This window comes from Coregonus clupeaformis, chromosome 37 (genome assembly GCF_020615455.1).
Source record: "Coregonus clupeaformis isolate EN_2021a chromosome 37, ASM2061545v1, whole genome shotgun sequence".
In the NCBI taxonomy this organism is placed as follows: Eukaryota; Metazoa; Chordata; class Actinopteri; order Salmoniformes; family Salmonidae; genus Coregonus; species Coregonus clupeaformis.
The window spans coordinates 947358-972226 of record NC_059228.1 but is presented as its reverse complement, the minus strand read 5'-3'; the positions used below and the strand labels follow the sequence as shown (position 1 = coordinate 972226).

Here is a 24869-nt window from a genome sequence, read left to right as displayed (position 1 = left end):
TCTACACACAATATCCCATAATGACGAAGCGAAAACAGGTCTTTAGAAATGTTTGCAGATTTATAAAAAAAAATAAAATGGAAATACCTTCTTTACATAGTTATTCAGACCCTTTGCCATGAGACTCGAAATTGAGCTCAGGTGCATCATGTTTCCATTAATCATCCTTGAGATGATTCTACAACTTGAATGGAGTCCACCTGTGGTAAATTCAATTGATTGCACATGATTTGGAAAGGCACACACATTTAAATTTTTGTCATTTAGCAGACGCTCTTATCCAGAGCGACTTACAGTTAGTGAATACATATTTATATTTTTTTATATTTTTTAAAATACTGGCTCCCCATGGGAAACGAACCCACAACCCTGGCGTTGCAAACGCCATGCTCTATCAACTGAGCTACATATCCCTGCCGGCCATTCCCTCCCCTACCCTGGGCCAATTGTGCGCCGCCCATGAGTCTCCCGGTCGCGGCCGGCTGCGACAGAGCCTGGATTCGAACCAGGATCTCTAGTGGCACAGTTAGCACTGCGATGCAGTGCCTTAGACCACTGTGCCACTCAGGAGCTCACTCTATATAAGGTCCCACAGTTGACAGTGCATGTCAGAGCAAAAACCAAACCATGAGGTCGAAGCAATTGTCCATAAAGCTCCGAGACAGGATTGTGTCGAGGCACAGATCTGGGGAAGGGTACCAAAAATGGTCTGCAGCATTGACGGTCCCAAATAACACAGTGGCCTCCATCATTCTTAAATGGAAGAAGTTTGGAACCACCAAGCCTCTTCCTAGAGCTGGCCGCCCAGCCAAACTGAGACGCGACTTTTGGGGGAGAAGGGCCTTGTTCAGGGAGGTGACCAAGAACCCGATGGTCACTCACACAGAGCTCCAGAGTTCCTCTGTGGAGATGGAAGAACCTTCCAGAAGGACAACCATCTCTGTAGCACTCCATCAATCAAGCCTTTATGGTAGAGTGGCCAGACGGAAGCCACTCCTCAGTAAAAGGTTCATGACAGCCCGCTTGGAGTTTGCCAAAAGGCACCTAAAGGACTCTCAGACCATGAGAAACAAGATTCTCTGGTCTGATGAAACCAAGATTGAACTCTTTGGCCTGAATGCAAAGCGTCACATCTGGAGAAAACCTGGCACCATCCCTACGGTGAAGCATAGTGGTGGCAGCATCATGCTGTAGGAATGTTTTTCAGCGGCAGAGACTGGCAGACTAGTCAGGATCGAGGGAAAGATGAACAGAGCAAAGTACAGAGAGATCCTTGATGAAAACCTGCTCCAGAGTGCTCAGGACCTCAGACTGGGTGAAGGTTCACCTTCGAACAGGACAACGACCGTAAGCACACAGTCAAGACAACACAGGAGTGGCTTCGGGACAAGTCTCTGAATGTCCTTGAGTGGCCCAGCCAGAGCTCGGACTTGAACCCGATCGAACATCTCTGGAGAGACCTGAAAATAGCTGTGCACCGACGCTCCCCATCCAACCTGTCAGAGCTTGAGAGGATCTGCAGAGAAGAATGGGAGGAACTCCCCAAACACAGGTGTGCCAAGTTTGTGGCGTCATACCCAAGAAGACTCAATGCTGTAATCGCTGCCAAAAGGTGCTTCAACAAAGTACTGAGTAAAGGATCTGAATGCTTATGTAAATGTAATATTTCAGTGTTTTCTTTTTTATAAATTTGCAAAAAATTATAAATACCTGTTTTTGCTTTGACATTAAGGGGTATTGTGTGTAGATTGATGAGGGGAAAACACTATTTAATCCATTTTAGAATAAGGCTGTAACAAAATGTGGAAAAAGTCAAGAGTTGTGAATACTTTCCGAATGCACTGTAGATTATGACATATTTGAGGCAAAATATATTAATACAAAAAACTGCTTTAAGTGAAATATTAGCTTTTGTCTGAAGTCGAAAAAGACAGGAAATTCCAAAGCTAATTTGACCTATGCACTAACAAGTATTTTCAGCATAAGCAGCTTGACTACTACTAGAGTAATGTAGCTTTATTGATCTACTGTACTTCAACAACTGATGTACTCACATTGGATGGGTTGATTAGGATTCAAATGTTCTCTCAAACAGCCTAATATATACTCTAAGAGTGGGTTTACCCCATTAATGTACTTGGTAATGTACTTTATTTAAAATTTTTATGTAAGGCATAATTCCATTCCACTCATTTAAACATTATGGGGAGGTTTTTCCGGACACAGATTAAGCCTAGTCCTGGACTAAAAAACAAGATCAATGGAAAATCTCCAGCCAAAATGATTTCTAGTCCAGGACTAGGTGTAAACAGTGTCTGCGAATCCGCTCCTTAAACCTAAATTTGGCCAAGCCTAATACATAACCCCACTGAGACAAGGTAGTTGACAGCTTTTGAACATATTTTAAAGCTATACATGGTTTATGTTCCTGTTATAAACAATTGAGTAATGAAACCTTATATTTTGGGTTATGATAGGGTAAGACAGCTCTTGAAGTTATAGTATTTAAAGGGTCAACCTGTGATTGCTTCAACACTTGAACTTTTAAATTATTTACACACACCCAATGATTCTCAAAGAATACAACTTCTATAATAAATGCTTCAAGAGCTTAGTCCAATTGTCATACCACATCAGAACCCAAAATACACTTAGTGTACAAAACATTAAGAACATCATGACATAGACTGACCAGGTGAATCCAGGTGAAAGCTAGGATCCCTTATTGATGTCACTTGTTAAATCCACTTCAATCAGTGTAGATGAAGGGGAGGAGACAGGTTACTAAAGAAAGATGTTTAAGCCTTGAGTCAGTTGAGACATGGATTGTGTATGTGTGCCATTCCAAGGGTGAATGGGCAAGACAAAATACTTAAGTGCGTTTGAACAGTGTATGGTAGTAGGTGCCAGATGCACCGGTTTGTGTCAAGAACTGCAACGCTGCTGGGTTTTTCACGCTCAACAGTTTCCTGTGCGTATCAAGAATGGGAACCCTGGTACCGGTATGTGGAAGAGAGTGAAGGGTTATTGAGGTTGGACCGGGGATGGGGGTTGGGGGGTTGGAAGGGATTTGGGGTATAGTGGAGGGTTTGTTAGAAGTTGGTAGGGTTCTTTTTTATTTTCTTAGTAGTACAGGAATAGGTAGGAGGGTTTTGTTTTTCTTAATGTTTGCTTCTTTATTAATTTAGGGCCTGATCCTGATTTAGGAATGTATGCCTTTCCTACACACGCCTTTCCTATGCACTTCTCAGTAGTTTTATTCAGACTTTTTATTCAGCTACCTTGCACGCTTTGAATTAATTTCGTTCAACCACTGAAAATCCTCCCACTTGCTGGCCATTCAATAGGGTTTTCAGTACATTTATCTTAAGCCATCCCTTTAAATATGGTGCACCTTTAATTAGAATTTTGTCAACAGACTCAATAGAATACATCGAGAGAACGGATTCAGAATATAGGATCAATGAAAGAAAACCATCTGTGCATGTTAGTCTCCGTTTCAGCACCAACTGGTAGATTTAAAAATACTCTGATCTTGTAGATTATTTAGGCAAATTGTATTGTTAGGTAAGTATGTAATAATCATAAAGAAATATAAAAAAACTGTTAGGAGAGCCTTTACACAAAAATACTGTATATTGATTAATAAAAAATACAGAGGTTTGATTAATCTTGAAAGTTGTCATATTCAAGTTCAATCCATGAAACATTGGCAAGTGGAAAAAGTGTACAATAGGGGTTGAACAATAATCCTACAAATCTACCTTAATTCTCACTAATAATGAAACTGTATGACAACGGTCCAGTCTTTGTGAACCGTGTGCCTGGTTCCAGGTTTCCAGGTTTAACCTGCTACATGTGGTCTGAGTTCCATAATGATTCAAATAGGCTACATGTCCCAAATTATTGCACAACGTTTAGCCTAATATGATCCACTAATGCTAGCGACCCTCAGGAACAATTTACAACTACTTGACAGAGGAAAGAAAGGAAAATGGAATGGAATGATGCAAAAATACACGTATGTGGGTATTCCTCACGGTGTCTCCGAATAGTGGCTAATATTTAACGTGATACAAATTGTAAAATAAAACTGAGAAAAGCCTGGGCATATAATCAAAACATTCTAAAGCATATACATAAACTCTGCAGGTTCAGCTTTAAAGAAGCTTGGTTCTCCAAATTTCATCCACGCAAATTATGAGGGCACACCATTTGAATTCTGAATAACGGCACAGATATTTGTATCCTATTTCCTGTAGAAAAGGGGCCGCAATACATGTCATATTGACATGATTTTCAGTTTGCTTCTATATGGCTAGTTTCACATTCGTCTCCAGGGATCAAAAGGAAAATTATCTAAAACAATTGCTATGTGTATTGACAATCCCCTTCTCCAAATGGATTACTCATTTACCTAGCTCTTATCAATGTATAAATTACAGTGCATGGAGAATGCTGTTATTTCTATCGGAAAAAAAGAAAGTAGATGTATTTTCCACTTGGAACCGGCAGGTTCGCTTGACCTTATTCATGGTTTCCTCACGTGTAAAGGTCGTGGAATTATGAGGGAATTAAGTCAAGGCCAGAATGTAGACACACCACCGCCACACCTTCATTTATTCAAGCTCCACTTCAAACGAGGTGGGTGAATAGAATGCTATTCTCATGCTTAAATTCAAGGTTGGAATAGAGAGGAAAGCGCATAAAAAGGGAATTACGTTCCATTGATTCGCGCTTAACTCGGGTAGGAATAGGGGCCTTAGTCTGTAAACTGTGATTGACTACACACTCCAGTACAGTAGGTGGCGACATGCGCCTCTAAAGTTTGTTTGTGGCCACCATAATACCATAGAAGAAGAAGACTGGGAGAGGGTTTGCATTGGTGAGTAAAAACCATATTGCAAAGTTAGGACGGTCGGTGGGTTGAGAGCCCTGTTTAACAAGCTGTTGGATTGGTTCAAACTGCTATTTTGGGAGCAGAATGGTGGCGAGTAGTGAGGATGCAGCGATGGAGGATATGGAGAGAAGGTTGGAAAAGCAGCAGCTGGACGGAATCATGGTGGAAGCAGAAGCGCTGGTTGATTCTTATGGAATGTTGAGCAAGCTCGACGAGTGGAAGACTGTGGCAAAGAAAAATAGAGCAAAACTAGCGAACGTTGTAAATGATCATCGGTTTCTTGTTGGAGTGCGATTTGTTAATAATGATGTATACTTGGGAGATCCATTTGAGGTCACAAAGATGATAAAGGATGCATTTGGAAAGGTAGAATAAGTCAGTTGCCAGGAGTGGTTTTGTTCTGATTTCATGAGTCTCGGAAGAGCAGAAGGAGAAAGCTTTGTGGCATAAGTTGGCGACATCTGAAGTGGAGAAGCTTTGATTTTCGTATCAGGGCATTGATTAAAGGTGTGATTTCAGCAGTATCGCTGGACATTAAAGCTTCATGTCTTTGGAAGAAGATTCCAAGAGTGGTGGGAGCACGGCCCCTGCACCGTGTAGTGGATGGAAAGAAGGAAGAAAGTCAGTTGGTTTTACTGATGTTTGATGAAGAGTATCTGCCTACACATGTAAAGATGGGATATGTGAGATACGCTGTAAGAGCCTTCGTAAATAAACAATTACAGGGCCAAAATTACAAAAAGTATGGCCATGTCTCAAGTGTGTGTCAATGGAATCAACATGTAGTTGAAGAGTCTAATAATGTACGGTGTAGCAAATACGAATTCCCCAAATGCCCTGCTATGGTAAAGGAGTTTGAAGTTGCAAGGATCTGAGCTGTACAACAGCTCTCCTACAGAGTGGTGCGGGAAATAGTTGAAGGAGAAAGTAGAGCTGAGGAAGCTATGGCAGAGGATGACCCACAGCCGGTTCAGAATGTCACTCAACAGTTGAGGGATACTGATACATTGATTGTAAAGAAGGTGTAATTCTGTGGCATTTATTGCACAGGTGATTAATTGTACTGCCCAAACAACAAACATGAAGTCAGAAACTGGACATAATTGTAGGTGCGGATGAAAGGTTTTTGGGTCTGCAGGAATTAATATACGTTTTTATTGTCACATACACTGGATAGGTGCAGTGAAATGTGTTATTATTATTATTATTATTATTATTATTATTATTATTATTGTACTTTTTACTACTTTTTCTCCCCAATTTTGTCATATCCAATTGGTAGTTACAGTCTTGTGTCATCGCTGCAACTCCCGTACGGACTCGGGAGAGTCGAAGGTCAAGAGCCATGCATCCTCCGAAACATGACCCTGTCAAGCCGCACTGCTTCTTGACACACTGCTTGCTTAACCCGGAAGCCAGCCGCACCAATGTGTCGGAGGAAACACCATACAACTGGCGACCGAAGTCAGCGTGCATGCCCCCGGCCCGCCAAAAGGAGTCTGTTACGAACCCCGTGGCTCTAAACATCTAGGGTGGATGGACATGAGACCCGTAACATAAATTCATGTAAATTATAAGTGTGGCATGGAATAGTGAGAACAAATAAGACACAACTACCATGAACTACCGTCAAACACAAAGTGTTTATTTATGAACACACGGTAAGGGTTTGGGAAAAAGGGCTGAGCAGGACCCAAGAAATGAAACAATAGTGTAAAACCCCCTAAACTGATCTAGCCTGCCTGAAGAACCGCTAGGCTACTGCTACCATACAAAAATACAGTGGGTGGTCCGCTCAGGTCTAACTGGTGTTTATAGACAGATTTCTTCCTACGGGTAATGTACGCCCAAGGGCAACTAGCTTAAACCCCCCTTTTCCCAAAAAACACACAAAACTACTAAACAGGGTACTCAGCAATTAAATAAGTACACAGGATACAACAGTATCCACACTCAGGTAAAGAAATATATTCTAATAATGTTACCAATAGGGTAACCAACAACTTAGTGCGTACACAACACACAGGACACCACCGTGTCCATACTCACATATGGCAAAAAGTCTCTCTCTCTTGCAACAAACACAAGTCTGGTTTTATACAATGGGCTGTGTGATTCAACAAACGAGTAACAGGTGGTGCTATTCACAGGAATGTTCACTGATTGGTCCAATCAGCAGACACCTCAACGACCACCAATCAGGAACATACAGGACACCTGTGATTAGGGCAGAAAGAGTAGAAACACACAAAAACACAGGATACCTGTATCCGTAACACTCCCACCCTTAAAAGAGCAAACCAAAATGGTTTGCGACACACGTACCATCACAACACCCAAAATTCAATAATCCTCCTGCCGGGATAACAAAAAAAAACCTAGATCATTACACACGAGACAAAGCATCTGCCAACACATTATCTAACCCCTTTTTGTGGCGGATCTCCAAATTATAATTTTGCACGACAAGTGCCCAACGCATAAGGCGTTGGTTCTGGTTGTACATCCGGTGGAGAAAAACTAAGGGGTTATGGTCAGTATACACTACCACTGGTAATGCACTGGAACCAACATAAACTTCAAAGTACTGCAGAGCTAACAACAAAGCTAGAGCTTCTTGTTCAATGGTGGAATAGTTTGTCTGACATTTGTTAAATTTCCGTGAAAAATAACAGACAGGATGGTCCACTCCACTCTGGTCTTGCTGCAGTAGAACAGCACCAGCACCTCTGGCACTTGCATCTACCTCCAGTTTAAACGGCCGCTCAAAATCTGGCGCAGCAAGAACAGGAGTACTACACAAGAGTGCTTTAGCAGTGTTGAAAGCAGTACAACAATCTTCAGACCATACAAATTTTCTCGCCGGACTGAGCAAATCCGTTAATGGAGCAACTACCGCAGAGAAATTTTTACAGAAACTACGGTAGTAGCCAACCATCCCTAAAAAAACGGCGTAGCTCTCTTCTGGTGGTAGGTGCGGGAAATGCGTTTATAGCTGAGACCTTGGCATCTACAGGGCGCACCTGACCATGGCCGACCTGTTTACCAAGATAAGTAACAGTAGCCTTCCCAAACTCGCACTTTGCTAAGTTCAGGGTTAGAGAAGCGGTTGCTAGACGTTCACACACTACCCTTAGAGTGTTAACATGATCAGACCACTCAGTTGAATAAATGACCAGATCATCAAGGTAAGCACTACAATTAGGAACTCCAGCCAATACTGTGTTAACCAGGCGTTGGAAAGTGGCTGGTGCGTTCCGCATCCCAAATGCCATGACAGCATATTGTAGGAAGTGATCTGGGGTCACAAATGCAGAGATGTCGGAGGCACGTGGGGTTAACGGCACCTGCCAGTAACCTTTTAGAAGATCTAATTTGGTTACATAAGTAGCAGCACCAACAGTATCAATACAGTCATCCAGTCTGGGTAACGGGAACGAGTCGGGCACTGTGACAGCATTGACTTTCCGATAGTCCGTACATAATCTGGATGTCCCATCAGGTTTAGGAACCAGAATGCACGGAGAACTCCAAGGACTTGAACTTGGCATAGCCAGGTTATTCTCCAGCAAATAACCGACCTCACCCCTCATTATCTTTCTCTTAGCGACGTTGACACGATAAGGATGTTGCTTGATAGGTGCAGCGTTTCCAACATTAATGTCATGTTCTAACACATTTGTACATGTAGGAACATCATTAAAAAGACATGGAAAGCTGTGTAACAGTCTCACAATATCATCTGACTGTCTGTCCGTTAAATGAATCAGGCTTGACGGGGAGAGACAGCAGCATCTCTGAATTGGGCAATCTAGCACACTGCTGCTGAGTATTGCGCAACTCCAAACCATCTCCGTCCACATCATTAACATGACCTCCCACTACAGCCGTAGCAGCAACAGAGACAGCCGACTCGGCCAGTTTCTCTGGACTGTCTACCTGAGTGACGGGTCTGTTGTGGTATGTCTTCAACATGTTAACGTGGCACACACGAGATTGGCGTTTTCTATCAGGAGTCTGTATCACATAGTCAGTTTCAGTTAGTTTCTTTTCAATGACATAAGGCCCAGAGAAACGTGCTGACAATGACGCTCCTGGCACAGGCAACAACACAAGAACTCGGTCACCTGGCTGCAGTGAACGAGAAACAGCCTGTGTGTCATAGTGTCGTTTCATCCGTTTCTGTGAGGAAGACAGCGCTTCCTTTGCTAGAGCACAGGCAGCATGTAGGCGCTCACGAAAGCGACTAACGTAGTCCAACACATTTTCTTTCACACACAACTCTTGTGACAAAAACTGATCCTTAAGGACTTTCATAGGTCCTCTCATGGTGTGTCCAAACACCAGTTCAGCTGGGCTGAACCCTAGGGATTCCTGTACTGTCTCACGGACAGCAAACAATACTAGAGGAACTCCCTCATCCCAATCTTTCTCAGATTCCAAGCAATATTTACGGAGCATAGACTTCAGGGTCTGATGCCAACGTTCAAGCGCACCCTGAGACTCTGGGTGATATGCGCTTGACACACGGTGTGTAACTGACAAGGATTTTAACACTTGTTTGAAAAGTTTAGAAAGGAAATTCGTACCCTGATCAGTTTGTATCACCTTAGGTAATCCAAAAGTTGAGAAGAATTTGATCAACGCTTTACTCACCACCGGAGCAGTAATCCTTCGCAGAGGAATGGCCTCTGGGTACCTGGTGGCCACACACATAATTGTCAACATAAACTGGTTACCAGATTTTGTTTTTGGTAATGGTCCAACACAATCAACCATCACATGTTCGAATGGTTCACCTATGGCCGGTATGGGACAAAGAGGCGCGGGGAAATAACCTGGTTCGGTTTCCCAACTACTTGACAGGTGTGGCAAGTCCGACAGAACTGAGCCACATCTTGTTTTAAGCCAGGCCAAAAGAAATGTCGCAAAACTCGATCATAAGTCTTGGTGACTCCCAGATGTCCGGACCACTGGTGATCATGAGCGAGGGATAAAACATTTTGTCGAAAGGCTGTAGGAATCACTATTTGGTAAACAGCATTCCAATCTCCGCCAGCGTCAACATGGGATGTCCATTTACGCATGAGGAGATTACCATCAATGAAGTATGCCATGTTTTTCTTCTTTAGCTCGTCCTCTGAGACAACACTAGAAAAACATTTAGCCAGGCTAATGTCAACCTGTTGGTTAGCGATCAGCTGCTCACGAGTAACTGGTAACTGTATTGCTTCAGCAACAAGTTCCACATCCTTCTTCCTTTCTCTGGGCTGTTGGTCAGACTGCACCAGCTTACCAGAGGTAGCACCCGAACTATCCTCTGGGTCACACTCTCTGAATAGAATCGTGTCTGACAAATCTACCACTTCACCCCCTTGTCGTGCTTGAGCACGTGTGACAGCACAAGCGGGGAACACATCTGGATAACCCTGTGCCAGCTCCTCGGAGAGAGACTGGTCACTTTTATCCAATACCTCCAATATGGGTATTACCTTTCCTCCGGCAATATCGTTGCCCATTATAAAGGTCACCCCTTTTACTGGCAACATCGGACGTACGCCAACTCTGAACAATCCACTGACTAACTCAGAGTGTACGTTCACAAAGTGCAATGGCACTGGGACGAAACCCATTTCAATTCCTTGTACTAACACACTGGAACCACAATATGTATTATTAGACAAGGGCAACACATCAGCTAGTATGAACGACTGCGCCGCACCAGTATCTCTGAGGATTCGAACTGGACGCTGAGACGCTTCATCATCTGATATAGAAACAAACCCCTCAAAAATGAACGGTTCATAACTGTGATCTGGGACAGGGACTTTCAAACCACATTCACTATGAGGCTTCTGTCTTGATTCCGGCCCTACAACCGTACGAATCAGCCCAACACCCGTTGGCGGCCTGGCGTGCTGAGGTATCCCCGGTTTGCGTTTAAGCAAAAAGCAATCACTAACCATATGTCCCACCTTATGACAATAGAAACAGTGACGCACATCTTTTGGGCGTGCTGGATGTACTGCTGGTCGACTAGGACTAAAAGTTAGCAACTCCGCAGCCCTGCTCTCCGTACGAGCCGAAAACACGCTCTTATGCGTCAACACAAACTCGTCTGCCAATACAGACGCTTCCGACAGTGAGGATACTTTCTGTTCGTTCAGATAAACTACAATGCGTTCCGGTAAACAATTTTTAAACTCTTCTAACAAGATTAACTCCCGTAGAGAGTTAAAATCAGTTACCTTACTAGCACTGTGCCATTTGTCAAACAGATTTCCTTTGTCTCTAGCAAACTCCACATAAGTCTGAGTAGGAGACTTTTTATGAGACCTAAATCTCTGTCGATATGCCTCAGGAACAAGCTCATAGGCACGAAGAACAGTAGCTTTGACCACCTCATAATTCAAACTGTCTTCAAGAGGTAGCGCTGCCAGAACCTCTTGGGCTTTACCTGTTAGCTTACACTGAAGTAATAGGCACCATACCTCGTCGGGCCATTTCAATGCTACCGCTATACGCTCAAACACACTGAAATAGGAATCAACCTCTGACTCCCTAAACACAGGTACCAAGGTGATCTGCCTACTAATATCAAACGTAGCAGATGACACAGCTGGTGAGGATGGCTCACTAGCAGGCATAGTATTAGCAGAGACTAACCTCGCTGTTTCTGCCTCTAGTTCCATTTTACGCATCGCCAGTTCTTGATCAAGCCTACGCGTCTCCAGTTCTTGATCAAGCCTACGCGTCTCCAGTTCTTGATCAAGCCTACGCGTCTCCAGTTCCATCTTACGCGTCTCCTGTTCTATCTTACGCGTCTCCTGTTCTGCCTCTAGCTTACGCGTCTCCTGTTCTGCCTCTAGTTCCATTTTACGCATCTCCAGCTTGTCTTGCCTGATTTGTGCCCGCTCTTCCGCCTCTATTTGGAGCCGTGTCGAGCGGACATCCATCCTGGCATCACTGTCAGTCAGTGGGGAGAGTGGGTCATAACGGGGCAATGTGGCTGGAGCCTTAGCCTCGTCCTCAGACACTGATGGGCTTACAGGAACAGCAACCACATCCCCTACAGGAGCAGCAGACTCAGGCGGCGGTAACTCAAGCACTCGCTCGTTTAACAATATCGCTAACACTACTTCCCTAACTTCTGCTTTCACTAAACCCCTCGGTATGGGTACAGAAAAGTGGTCAGCCAAAGCCTGTAGATCCACTCTACGGCAATTATCAAAAACCTCCCACGTAGGGGTTTTCCAAAAATGCCTCCAACTCAAAAGTAGCCATCCTACTAGCAACACGAGCCGTCGACTACTGAACACACAAAAAAAACAGGTAGTACAGCTGCCAAGCTCAACACTGAACCAGACACTAACTAATTTACATGAGTAGCATGGGATAGATAGGATCCCAGACGAGCCCCCACTTTATGTTACGAACCCCGTGGCTCTAAACATCTAGGGTGGATGGACATGAGACCCGTAACATAAATTCATGTAAATTATAAGTGTGGCATGGAATAGTGAGAACAAATAAGACACAACTACCATGAACTACCGTCAAACACAAAGTGTTTATTTATGAACACACGGTAAGGGTTTGGGAAAAAGGGCTGAGCAGGACCCAAGAAATGAAACAATAGTGTAAAACCCCCTAAACTGATCTAGCCTGCCTGAAGAACCGCTAGGCTACTGCTACCATACAAAAATACAGTGGGTGGTCCGCTCAGGTCTAACTGGTGTTTATAGACAGATTTCTTCCTACGGGTAATGTACGCCCAAGGGCAACTAGCTTAAACCCCCCTTTTCCCAAAAAAACACACAAAACTACTAAACAGGGTACTCAGCAATTAAATAAGTACACAGGATACAACAGTATCCACACTCAGGTAAAGAAATATTTTCTAATAATGTTACCAATAGGGTAACCACAACTTAGTGCGTACACAACACACAGGACACCACCGTGTCCATACTCACATATGGCAAAAAGTCTCTCTCTCTTGCAACAAACACAAGTCTGGTTTTATACAATGGGCTGTGTGATTCAACAAACGAGTAACAGGTGGTGCTATTCACAGGAATGTTCACTGATTGGTCCAATCAGCAGACACCTCAACGACCACCAATCAGGAACATACAGGACACCTGTGATTAGGGCAGAAAGAGTAGAAACACACAAAAACACAGGATACCTGTATCCGTAACAGAGTCGCTAGAGCGCGATGGGACAAGGATGTACAAAAGCCGCTTCAGTGTTATAATTGTAAAATGTTTGAACACGTGGCAAGTGTTTGCAGAAGAAACAAATATGTTGTTGTTGAAGAGTTTGAGGAAGCACGGTGCTGTTGTAATTGTAATGGGAATCACGCTCCCGAGTTCCCAGAGTGCCCTGATAGGGTCAAAGAGGTTGCAGAAGCTAGGATCAGGGCTATCCAGCAGGTATCCTATGTGGAGGCAGTGCAAATGGCAGATGGAGCAAGTGGAGATAAAATGAGAGTGGATGCGCCACAGCCTGCTTTGAAAAATGTTGTTAATCAGAGGGGATCCTGAGATGCTAACAGTGAAGAAGGTAGACTTTGTTGCGTTTATCGTGCAAGTGATAAATTGCACTGGACAAACTAATAAAAAATTGAAGAAAGTAGAAATCATTGTGACGGCGGCGAAAATATGTTTGGATCTTTAGGACTTCATGGCCGAAATGTTACAGGGAATACGGAATGAAGAGAGTTCCCCCCTCTCAGGCTACTGAGCCTGTATTGGGATCTGAGAAGACATTTGAATCTGATTGAAGGAGTGAAGTTTTTGTTCACCCTTCCCCCTTCTGCATTAAAGTTGATCAGTTTTCACCCATCCAGTAGGTGGCGGCATGCACTTCTAACATTGTTTGCGGACCGCCATAATACCATAGAAGAAGAAGAAGTAGGACATCGTCATCAGAGATTAGAGATTGGATTATTGTACTAGTGTTGAATGTCCAAACTGAAGTAGCTAACTAGCTATTATGTTATGGTAAGAATGATTTAAGGTAAGAAGTTGTTGCTTGTTTGTTGCTGGGCAGTGACATTGTATCGCCGATATTAGCGGACACATTAGCTAGCAAATTAGATATCTAACTAGCTAACATTAGGTCACAGACAACTAACTAGCCAAGTTATCTAGCTGGGCCCGGTTACCCAAAAGTATCTTAAGGCTACGTTAATCGTTAGAATTTTTGTGGAAGCATCGTTAGATCTTCGACCTGTTTCCCAAAACCATCGTTACTAAAGTTGCTCTTGAAAACGCTTGTTATTTAAGACTGCCTACCTGTGTTGATTTCAATCATAGGCATATAGCCTAGGCAGGCTACAGCTGGAAAAATTGAGGACTCTGATTTCAAGAGAGAATACTGTTTATGTAGAAAGAACGAGACTTAGTTGTTTATAAACAGATCGGGTTTATTAGCTACAACATCCTTGTGAAGCTATCAAAACAACAACTGTTTAGCCCAGGTACGGTGACTACCGTAGGAGTCAAAAGGAAATTGCCTACAATAACTCCCAGGGGCTACATAGCGAATATATACAACTGTTTATTAAGGATTTTCATGCCAATTACGTTAGCATACGCTATGCAGTGTATGTGAATTGATGCTCGCTGCTCTCACATGCAAATTTCACCCCGTTGACAGGCGTCTCTCAATTCAATTGAATTTAATGTAGCTATTTGTACGCTACTGTCTGTCATTTTTGCCTCTATATTTCATGACGTGTAACGTGCGCAATGATGAGCCAAATCTTAATTTAGTGCATTATTATAGGTTAAGCATTAGATTAAGCCACCTCAATATTTGTAGCCATAGGTGTTAATATCTCTCTAGTAGGTGATCCATCGTCAGTATTGTGTATTAATTTTAATGTTAAGGTAAGATTGGAAAGGGAGAACGCTGATCTGAGAGCAGTGCTACACATGCCTAAACGACGCACTTAGCGACCATTTTCTCTGGGTAGTGTTTTGGGAAACGCATGTTACATCTTCGGCCGTTGTAGGAAAGATGCATCGTTAAAACACTTGTAAGCCTAAACGCCATCACTATCGGGAAACCGGGCCCTGATTAGCTACAGATTGGTGACCTTCTGTCTCTGCTTCGGCAACGCAACACCATTAACAACTAGCTACAGGCGTGCTAGTTAGCATTACATTCCTCCTGCTAGTAGCCTCTTCGCTCCGGGAGACCTGTACACCAATGTATAATGGTCTCCCAGAGCTTAGATCCTGTTTGCTGATGTTACCAATAATAGTCTTTCCTGTCAGTAAACACGTCTGTCCTAAAAGTTATGATGTTAGCTAACTAGCCAGTTATTTAGCCAGCTAGCTAGCTATTTATGACTATGCTAGAAATACTAATACTAACATTGCTTTGATCTAGCTAGTTAATTTTATCAACTGCAGAGACATTCAGGTCTTAGCTATGATTCCTAGCTAGTTGTCTATCGCTAGCTGTAAACAGCTGAGTTTCCTTCCTATTTAAAAACATCATCAGATCTACACTGCCAGAAACAAATAACACTTTGTAAATGATAGACATTTAATCATAGGACTGGAATATTTCAAATACTAACATTAATTAGCTAGCTAACTAGTTATTCTTCTCATCAAGGCCTTTTAATGATATCCACCTATAATCCGCCAACACATTTGAGAATACAGTACAACCCCAATCGACGTAAGTACAGATTTTTATTTTTTTACATTGACCCTTTTATCAATATTGTAATATTGTAATAACATGATGTTCTACAGGAAACCTGCTTTTATATATGTACATGGGTGTGTGTAATAATGTGTACATCTCTCACCAATCGACACTCCCAGGTGTGAGCCTGCTTTGAGAAGGTTCTGGAAGAGGTGACCCGCTACACCCCTCGCTACATGGAGGAGATGGAGTCTATCTTTGACGAATCACAGGAGGAGGATAGGAAGAGGATCAGCAATGACCAGCAATGGACGTCACAAACAATGAGAGTTAGGCTACACCTGCAGTCAGACTGTTACTAGGAGAGGGTGTATGCAGTCAGATTGTTACTAGGAGGGTGTATGCAGTCAGATTGTTACTAGGAGGGTGTGTGTGGATGTGGGTGGTCTTTCTTTATCTCATCTCTCACTGATCATTTCTGTCATGCCCTGATCTCTCATTCCCCCTCTCTCTCCCTCCCCTTTGTATCTTTCTCTCTCCCAGTGTGAAAGTTCTCCGTCACTGTGTTTTTGAGATCAGTGTAGACCCGGAGACCTTTAACCCCTGAACACTGTTCGTTTTTTAGACCAGTGTTGACTCAGGGAGGCTGGGTTGGAGACAGAAAAGAAGCATGTCTGTTCTACGAAATATATTCCCAAATAAAACACTTTCGAAAGCAGTTTTGGCCTTTCTGAAAAAAGAGGGGTATCCCAGTTTTAAATTGCTACCATGTTTATTCTCTACTCCTTCAATTGCGCGTGCCATCGTTTTAAATATGCAGTTTTAAAACTGGAGCTTTAAGCATAGTTTAAGCGCAGCTGCGCAACATAGCTCTTAAAGGGGCAATTGTGTCTTAAAAGTGCAATTACATACTTTGTAATAGAAACAAACAAAAATGTTGAGTGAATAATAGGTATTTATATATTCATATGTATAGTAAAATAACAATAATAAATAATAATAACAATTAGGATGTTGTGTCCAATGGGGTAAATGCACTTGGACAAACCCCATGTTTCAGCCGATGTACATTTTATAGCCACTATGCTTTATCAGTTGGGATACAGGTGATAATGCTTATTGCTAATAGCACATCTGATAATATAGGCCATGCATAGGCTACAGTGGGGGAAAAAAGTATTTAGTCAGCCACCAATTGTGCAACTTCTCCCACTTAAAAAGATGAGAGGCCTGTAATTTTTATCATAGGTACACGTCAACTATCACAGACAAAATGAGAAAATAAAATCCAGAAAATCACATTGTAGGATTTTAAATGAATTTATTTGCAAATTATGGTGGAAAATAAGTATTTGGTTAATAACAAAAGTTTCTCAATACTTTGTTATATACCCTTTGTTGGCAATGACACAGGTCTAGAGGAGATCTGCATGGAGGAATGGGCCAAAATACCAGCAACAGTGTGTGAAAACCTTGTGAAGACTTCCAGAAAACGTTTGATCTGTGTCATTGCCAACAAAGGGCATATAACAAAGTATTGAGAAACTTTTGTTATTGACCAAATACTTATTTTCCACCATAATTAGCAAATAAATTCATTAAAAATCCTACAATGTGATTTTTTGGATTTTTTTTTTCATTTTGTCTGTCATAGTTGACGTGTACCTATGATGAAAATTACAGGCCTCTCTCATCTTTTTAAGTGGGAGAACTTGCACAATTGGTGGCTGACTAAATACTTTTTTTCCCCACTGTATATACTGTATTCTATAATATTCTATTGTATTTTAGTCCATGCCGCTCTGTCATTGCTTGTCCATATATGTATATATTCTTAAATTATATTCCTTACTTAGATTTGTGTGTATATGTTGTGAAATTGTTAGATATTACCTGTTAGATATTACTGCACTGTTGGAGCTAGAAGCACAAGCATTTCGCTACACCAGCAATCACATCTGCTAAACACGTGTATGTGACAAATAAAATGTGATTTGATTTGATCACATACAAATGTGTAGCAGACTTAAGAATGTGCCATAAACTCACTCCTAAGTTAGCTTGAAATGTCGCAGATGGATCATCCAATTGGTACGTTTTGGGTGGCTCAAACCGTTGGTTCGTTTTCAAGGAGGACGGTCACATGTGTCTGCGAGCAGAGGATCACTGGTTCGAGCCCAGTGTGTGACATGGACAGTGGAGGAAGCTATGCTGTGTTTGCATTAGCACTACATACCAAGTTCAAATCATCAACACTTGATAAGTTGATCATTTGAATCAGCTGTGTAGTGCTGGGGCTAAAAACAAAGATGTGTACCCCTTTGGGTCAACAGGAACAGGATTAAGAAATGCTGTTATATCTAGACTAATCACCAGTGGTGGAAAAAGTCATAAATTGTCATACTTGAGTAAAAGTAAAGATATGTTAATAGAAAATGACTCAAGTAAAAGTCAAAAAGTATTTGGTTTTAAATATACTTAAGTATCAAAGTAAATGGAATTGCTAAAATGTACTTAAGTATCAAAAGTAAAAGTTTAAACCATTTCAAATTCCAAACATTCAGCAGACCAGACGGCACAATTTTCTTTTTTTAATTTATTGACGGACAGCCAGGGGCACACTCCAACACTCAGACATCATTTACAAATGAAGCATTTGTGTTTAGTGAGTCCGCCAGATTAGAGGCAGTAGGGATGACCAGGGATGTTCTCTTGATAAGTGTGTGAATTGGACAATTTTCCTGTCAAAATGTAATGAGTACTTTTGGGTGTCAGGGAAAATGTATGGCGTAAAAAGTACATTATTTTCTTTAGGAATGTAGTGAAGTTAAAGTAAAAGTTGGCAAAAATATAAATAATAAAGTAAAATACACATACCGCAAAAAAACTACCTATATAGTACTTTAAAGTATTTTTACTTAAGAACTTTACACCACTGCTAATCACATCCCCACCTCACCTCTTCCTGGCTACAGTGCCTTGCAAAAGTATTCATCTCCCTTGGCTTTTTTCCTATTTTGTTGCATTACAACCTGTAATTTAAATGGATTTTTATTTGGATTTCATGTAATGGACATACACAAAATAGTCAAAATTGGTGAAGTGAAATGAAAAAAAGAACTTGTTTCAAAAAATTCAAAACAATAAATAACGGAAAAGTGATGCGTGCATATGTATTCACCCCCTTTGCTATGAAGCCCCTAAATAAGATCTGGTGCAACCAATTACCTTCAGAAGTCACATAATTAGTTAAATAAAGTCCACCTGTGTGCAATCATAGTGTCACATGATCTCAGCATATATACACATGTTCTGAAAGGCCCCAGAGTCTGCAACACCACTAAGCAAGGGGCACCACCAAGCAAGCGGCACCATGAAGACCAAGGAGCTCTCCAAACAGGTCAGGGACAAAGTTGTGGAGAAGTACAGATCAGGGTTGGGTTATAAAAAAATATCAGAAACTTTGAACATCCCACTAAGCACCATTAAATTCATTATTAAACAATTGAAAGAATATGGCAACACAACAAACCTGCCAAGAGAGGGCCGCACACCAAAACTCACAGACCAGGCAAGGAGGGCATTAATCAGAGAGGCAACAAAGAGACCAAAGAAAACCCTGAAGGAGCAGCAAAGATCCACAGCGGAGATTGGAGTATCTGTCCATAGGACAACTTTAAGCTGTACACTCAACAGAGCTGGGCTTTATTGAAGAGTGGCCAGAAAAAAAGCCATAGCTTAAAGAAAAAAATAAGCAAACACGTTTGGTGTTCGCCAAAAGGCATGTGGGAGACTCCCCAACCATATGTAAGAAGGTACTCTGGTCAGATGAGACTAAAATTGAGCTTTTTGGCCATCAAGGAAAACGCTATGGCTGGCGCAAACCCAACACCACTCATCACCCCGAGAACACCATCATGTTTTTCATCGGCAGGGACTGGGAAACTGGTCAGAATTGAAGGAATGATGGATGGCACTAAATACAGGGAAATTCTTGAGGGAAACCTGTTTCAGTCTTCCAGAGATTTGAGACTGGGACGGAGGTTCACCTTCCAGCAGGACAATGACCCTAAGCATACTGCTAAAGCAGCACTCGAGTGGTTTAAGGGGAAACATTTACATGTCTTGGAATGGCCTAGTCAAAGCCCAGACCTCAATCCAATTGATAATCTGTGGTATGACAAAGATTGCTGTACACCAGCGGAACCCATCCAACTTGAAGGAGCTGGAGCAGTTTTGCCTCGAAGAATGGGGAGAAATCCTAGTGGCTAGATGTACCAAGCTTACAGAGACATACCCAAAGAGACTTGCAGCTGTAATTGCTGCAAAAGGTGGCTCTACAAAGTATTGCATTTGGGGGGGGTTCTGTTTTTTTGTCTTATTTCTTGTTTGTTTCACAATCAAAAATATTTTGCATCTTCAAAGTGGTAGGCATGTTGTGTAAATCAAATGATACAAACCCCCAAAAAATCAATTTTAATTCCAGGTTGTAAGGCAAGAAAATAGGAAAAATGCCAAGGGGGGTGAATACTTTTGCAAGCCACTTTATCATAGACATGATCCAACTCTGTGAACACTTTGACTGTACTTCAATTAATGTGTTTCACGTGTACCTGTTTGCTTTCTTTGTCGACCATAAGCATGTAGGTTAGATATATAACCATTGCTTGGTTGTTAAAAAGTTTCTGTATTGCTACAGTTTGCAAAAGTAATTGTGACACTATTTATGTTTTTCAGGTGATCATGGTGAGTGTTTAGGAACGTAATTAGTTTAGAAACATTCTAGTTTTAAAGTTAATTTCCTTCAATTCTAGACATTTTGACATGGGGCGTAGAGGAAAATGTTGTAGTTTTATAACAAAATTAATGCAATTCTACTCATTTTGCCATGGTACATAGAACATATAGTTTTATTTCATGCAATTCAAACACAATCAATGGGGGGCCCCTGGAGGTCAGGGCTTCTGGGCACATGCCCGGTTGGTATTCGGTCATGATTACTAAAAGTTTGGATAGCTGGATAGACTAACTACCAATCTAACAATTGTTAGCTGACTGTCAGTGACAGACATAACAAGAGAAAAACTAACTATGCACAAATTTTGAAATTGCACCTGGTGTATTCTACTATTCTAACTATCAATAGTAAGTTGAGACCCCACTGAGTTCCTTAAACATTTTATTGGGTTGGGGGCCCCGTAGCGGCCAGGGGCCCTAAGCGACCGTTTATGTCGCTTATGCGTGGAACTGACCCTGATTACACAATTGCCAGAAAGTGAGGATAAATCAGGTTAAGACCGCTAAGATGCTGCAACATCAGTCAACAGCCATATTAGTGCAGAACAACATTGCCTGTATGATTTTGTGATGAGACTTGAAATAAAATTGGAGATATGGCCAAAGAGTAGCTATTAACAACAATCAAGGTAAGAATAGACCTACTACTACTTCTGTTTGATGAAACTGTCATGGCATTATGCTATTACATGTCATTTTAGAGCATTGTTTTTTTTATTAGCTAACGTAGCTAGCTAGCTACGTTGGAGAGGTTGGTTTGATGCACCAAAATTAACGTTTGTAACTTAGCCGATCTAAGCTCATGCCTGTTAGATAGTTCATCTGTCTTGATTTTAATTGTGAATATGGATGAGATAATTGAACAAAATAAGTATGTTGAGGGTCAATGTTGTCAAGGTATGAGTTAGCTAGCCAGCTAGTATACTTGTGCCATAGCTGGGCTGCTCGAACGAGACGTGAACCCAGGAGCCTAGCTAGTGAACTAACATTACAATGTTACGTGGGCGAGGATATTGGAAATTTAATCAAAGCCTATTGGATGATAACTTGTTTTTAACTAGGACAGAGGAATTAATAACAGATTTTTTCCGACATAACATATGTACAGCAAATCCCCTTATTGTATGGGACACCTTTAAATGTGCTTTTAGATGCCATGCAATTCAGAACTCATCTCAAAAACAAAAGCAATTTAGGTCCAAAGAGTCCATACTAACAAAGGAAATAGAAGGTCTAACAGAACAGATAGATAGCAATAAAAACTGTAACATAGAGGCTCAGAATAAATTTGAGGAAAAACAAAAAGAAATGGAGAAACTTATTCAGGAAAGATCAAGTGTAATATATTATAAAAATAAAGCAAACTGGATGGAATATGGGGAAAAATGCACCAAATTATTTTTTAATCTTCAACATAGGAATGCTACCAAAAATAATTTACTGAAACTGGTTACAAATGACGGAGTCACCCATGATTCACCAAATTATATTTTGAAGGAGGAAGCAAAGTACTTTAAGCATATGTTTTCATTTCAGCTGCCTCCATCTCCTCTAACTGAAGCTAACTGTAGGGATTAGTGTTCTATTGATAATGTAAAATTAACAGCCATACAGAAAGACTCATGTGAAGGTGAAATACAGAGGAGGAACTTCTGGATGCAATTAAAGACTTTAAGTCCGGAAAAAATCCAGGGTTGGATGGCATACCAGTCGAGGTATACCAAACCTTTTTTGATATACTCAGAGGACCATTATTAGCATGTTTTATCCACTCCTACCTAAATGGTAGATTATCAGACACTCAAGAAGAAGGTCTGATTTCATTATTAATGAAACAGGATACAAGTGGAAAATAATTAGTTGGAGGCCCCTTACACTTCAGTGTTGTGATGCAAAAATTCTAGCAAAATGTACAGCGTATAGAAATAAAAAGGTATTGTCGGACATTATTCATTCTAATCAAACAGGTTTTTTACATGGAAGATACATTGGAGATAATATAAGGCAAGTACTGGAAACAATAGAACACTATGAAAAATCTGTGAAACCAGGCCTGCTATTCATAGAAGACTTCGAAAAGGCATTTGATAATGTACGACTGGGGTTTATATATAAATGCCTGGAGCATTTCAATTTTGGAGAATTTCTTATAAATTGGGTTAAAATCATGTATAGTAACCCTAGGTGTAAAATAGTAAATAATGGCTATTTCTCAGAAAGTATTAAACTGTCAAGAGGAGTAAAACAAGGTTGTCCACTATCGGCATATCTATTTATTATGGCCATCGCGCTGTTAGCTATTAAAATCAGATACAACAATAATATCAAGCGATTAGAAATCCAGGGTTTAAAAACAAAGGTGTCATTGTATGCTGGTGATTCATGTTTTCTTTTAAATCCACAACTTGAATCCCTCCACAGCCTCATAGAGGATCTAGATACTCTTTCAACCAAATTATGATAAATGTACTATATTACGTATTGGATCACTAAAAAATACAATTTCTTACATACATACATACAATACATATCCCAAATGAAATAAATGATCTCAGTCCAATCTATTTTAATGGAAAGTTATCAAAAATAGATAAGATCTTGCTACCATGGAAAGGTAAATACCTGTCAATTTGTGGAAAAATCACCCTGATTAACTCTTTAGTATTATTCCAGTTTACCTATTTGCTTATGGTCTTGCCTACGCCTAGCGAACAGTTTTTTAAATTATATGACAAAAAAATATTCCATTTTATTTGGAACGGCAAGCCAGACAAAATTTAAACGGGCCTATTATATAATGAATATGAATTCGGAGGACAGAAATTATTAAATATTAAAGCATTAGACCTATCACTAAAAGCTTCAGTCATACAACAGTTATACTTAAATCCGAACTGGTTCACTAGCAAATTAGTAAGATTGTCTCACCCAATGTTCAAGAATTGCCTTTTTCCCTTTATCCAGATTACAACCACTCACTTTCAGTTATTTGAAAAGGAAATCATCTCCCAAAAATCACTATTTCAAAACAAACAAGCAATAGAAAGTCGGTTGCAATTTCAATTTAATCCTCCAGAAACGACAGAACAAATAATGCAACAAATATTGTGGTTAAACTCAAATATACTAATTGATAAAAAACCATTTTTTTGACAAAATGTTTAAAAAAAGGTATAATCTTCATAAATTATATCATTGGTAGGATTGGTGGAGTTATGTCGCACATGCAGCTAACAAAAACATATGGAAATGTCTGCTCTACGCAAAATTACAACCAATTATTGCAGCATTACCACAAAAATGGAAGAGGAAAGTGGAAGGGGGAAAAAGTAAGGAACTTGTCTGTCGGCCTTGCATTAAAGAAAACTGTGTTAAATAAAAAAGCATACCAGTTTCATTTAAGGACCAAAGGATTGACAGCCGTCCCATATAGATTCCAAAATAGTTGGGAAGAGATTTTTGATGTACCGATCCCATGGCATAGTGTTTATGAACTGATACTTAAAACGACGCCGGATTCAAAACGTATAATTTTTCAATTTAAATTATTAAATACAATTCTTGCTACCAATAGAATGTTATTTATATGGGGGGTACTATCTTCCCAGCTATGCAGATTTTGCTGCGAAGAGACAGAATCATTAGATCATTTGTTTTGGTACTGTCCATTTGTAGCTTGTTTTTGGACACAGGTCCAGGAATGGCTAAAGGATTGCAATATTTACCTGGAGCTAACCCTGCAGATAGCATTACTGGGTGATCTGAAAAGTCATAGTCAATCGATCAATAATATAATAATACTTTTAGCAAAAATGTTTTTTTCAATTTACAATCTGTAGAAACAATGAGAATAGAAAGGTTCAGAACTTTTGTAAAACATCACAGTACAGTTGAAAAATATATGGCAAATAGAAATCCAATATGGATGGTGTTAAGAGATAGATGGGAGGTGTTGAATGGAGTTGAAGGATGGGACTAATAACAACTAATAACAACTAATAACAAGATAACTAATAATGTAAGCATACTGTGTCCATAATAAGTATGTAGGTTATAGGTTGAGAGCTTTTGAGAAAGAGCACAGTTATAAAGATATGGCATATAGAAGCAAACCGGAAGGACATCATGAAATTGATCGGAGAGGTTGAGGGTAGTAAAAACAAACAAAATAGAATTATTGTAAAATTGCCTGTGTCCATAAAATGTATATAGTATGTATAAGCTGGAAGTAGAGGCCTAAGCATTGTTGTTCACTAGTTTACTCCAATTAGGGAAGGGGTGGTGGGGTTGGAAAGTAATAAAGGGAAATATATATTTTTTAAGGATATGTATATGTGTATGTATATATATATATATATATATATATATATATATATATATATATTGTGTGTGTGTGTGTGTGTGTGTGTGTGTGTGTGTGTGTGTGTGTGTGTGTGTGTGTGTGTGTGTGTACATACATATTTGCGAGAGAAAAAAACATATGGGGGATTGGAAGTGATGC

General features: G+C 40.6%; 1 long non-coding RNA gene across 1 annotated transcript; it reads left to right on the top strand.

The window, feature by feature from the left end:
* Window positions 1–13817: 13817 nt before the first annotated feature.
* LOC121553370 lies at window positions 13818–16289 on the top strand. The gene is made up of 3 exons (XR_005997525.1): window positions 13818–13924; window positions 15536–15601; window positions 15751–16289. It is a non-coding gene; the product is annotated as an uncharacterized LOC121553370 (long non-coding RNA).
* Window positions 16290–24869: the final 8580 nt, after the last annotated feature.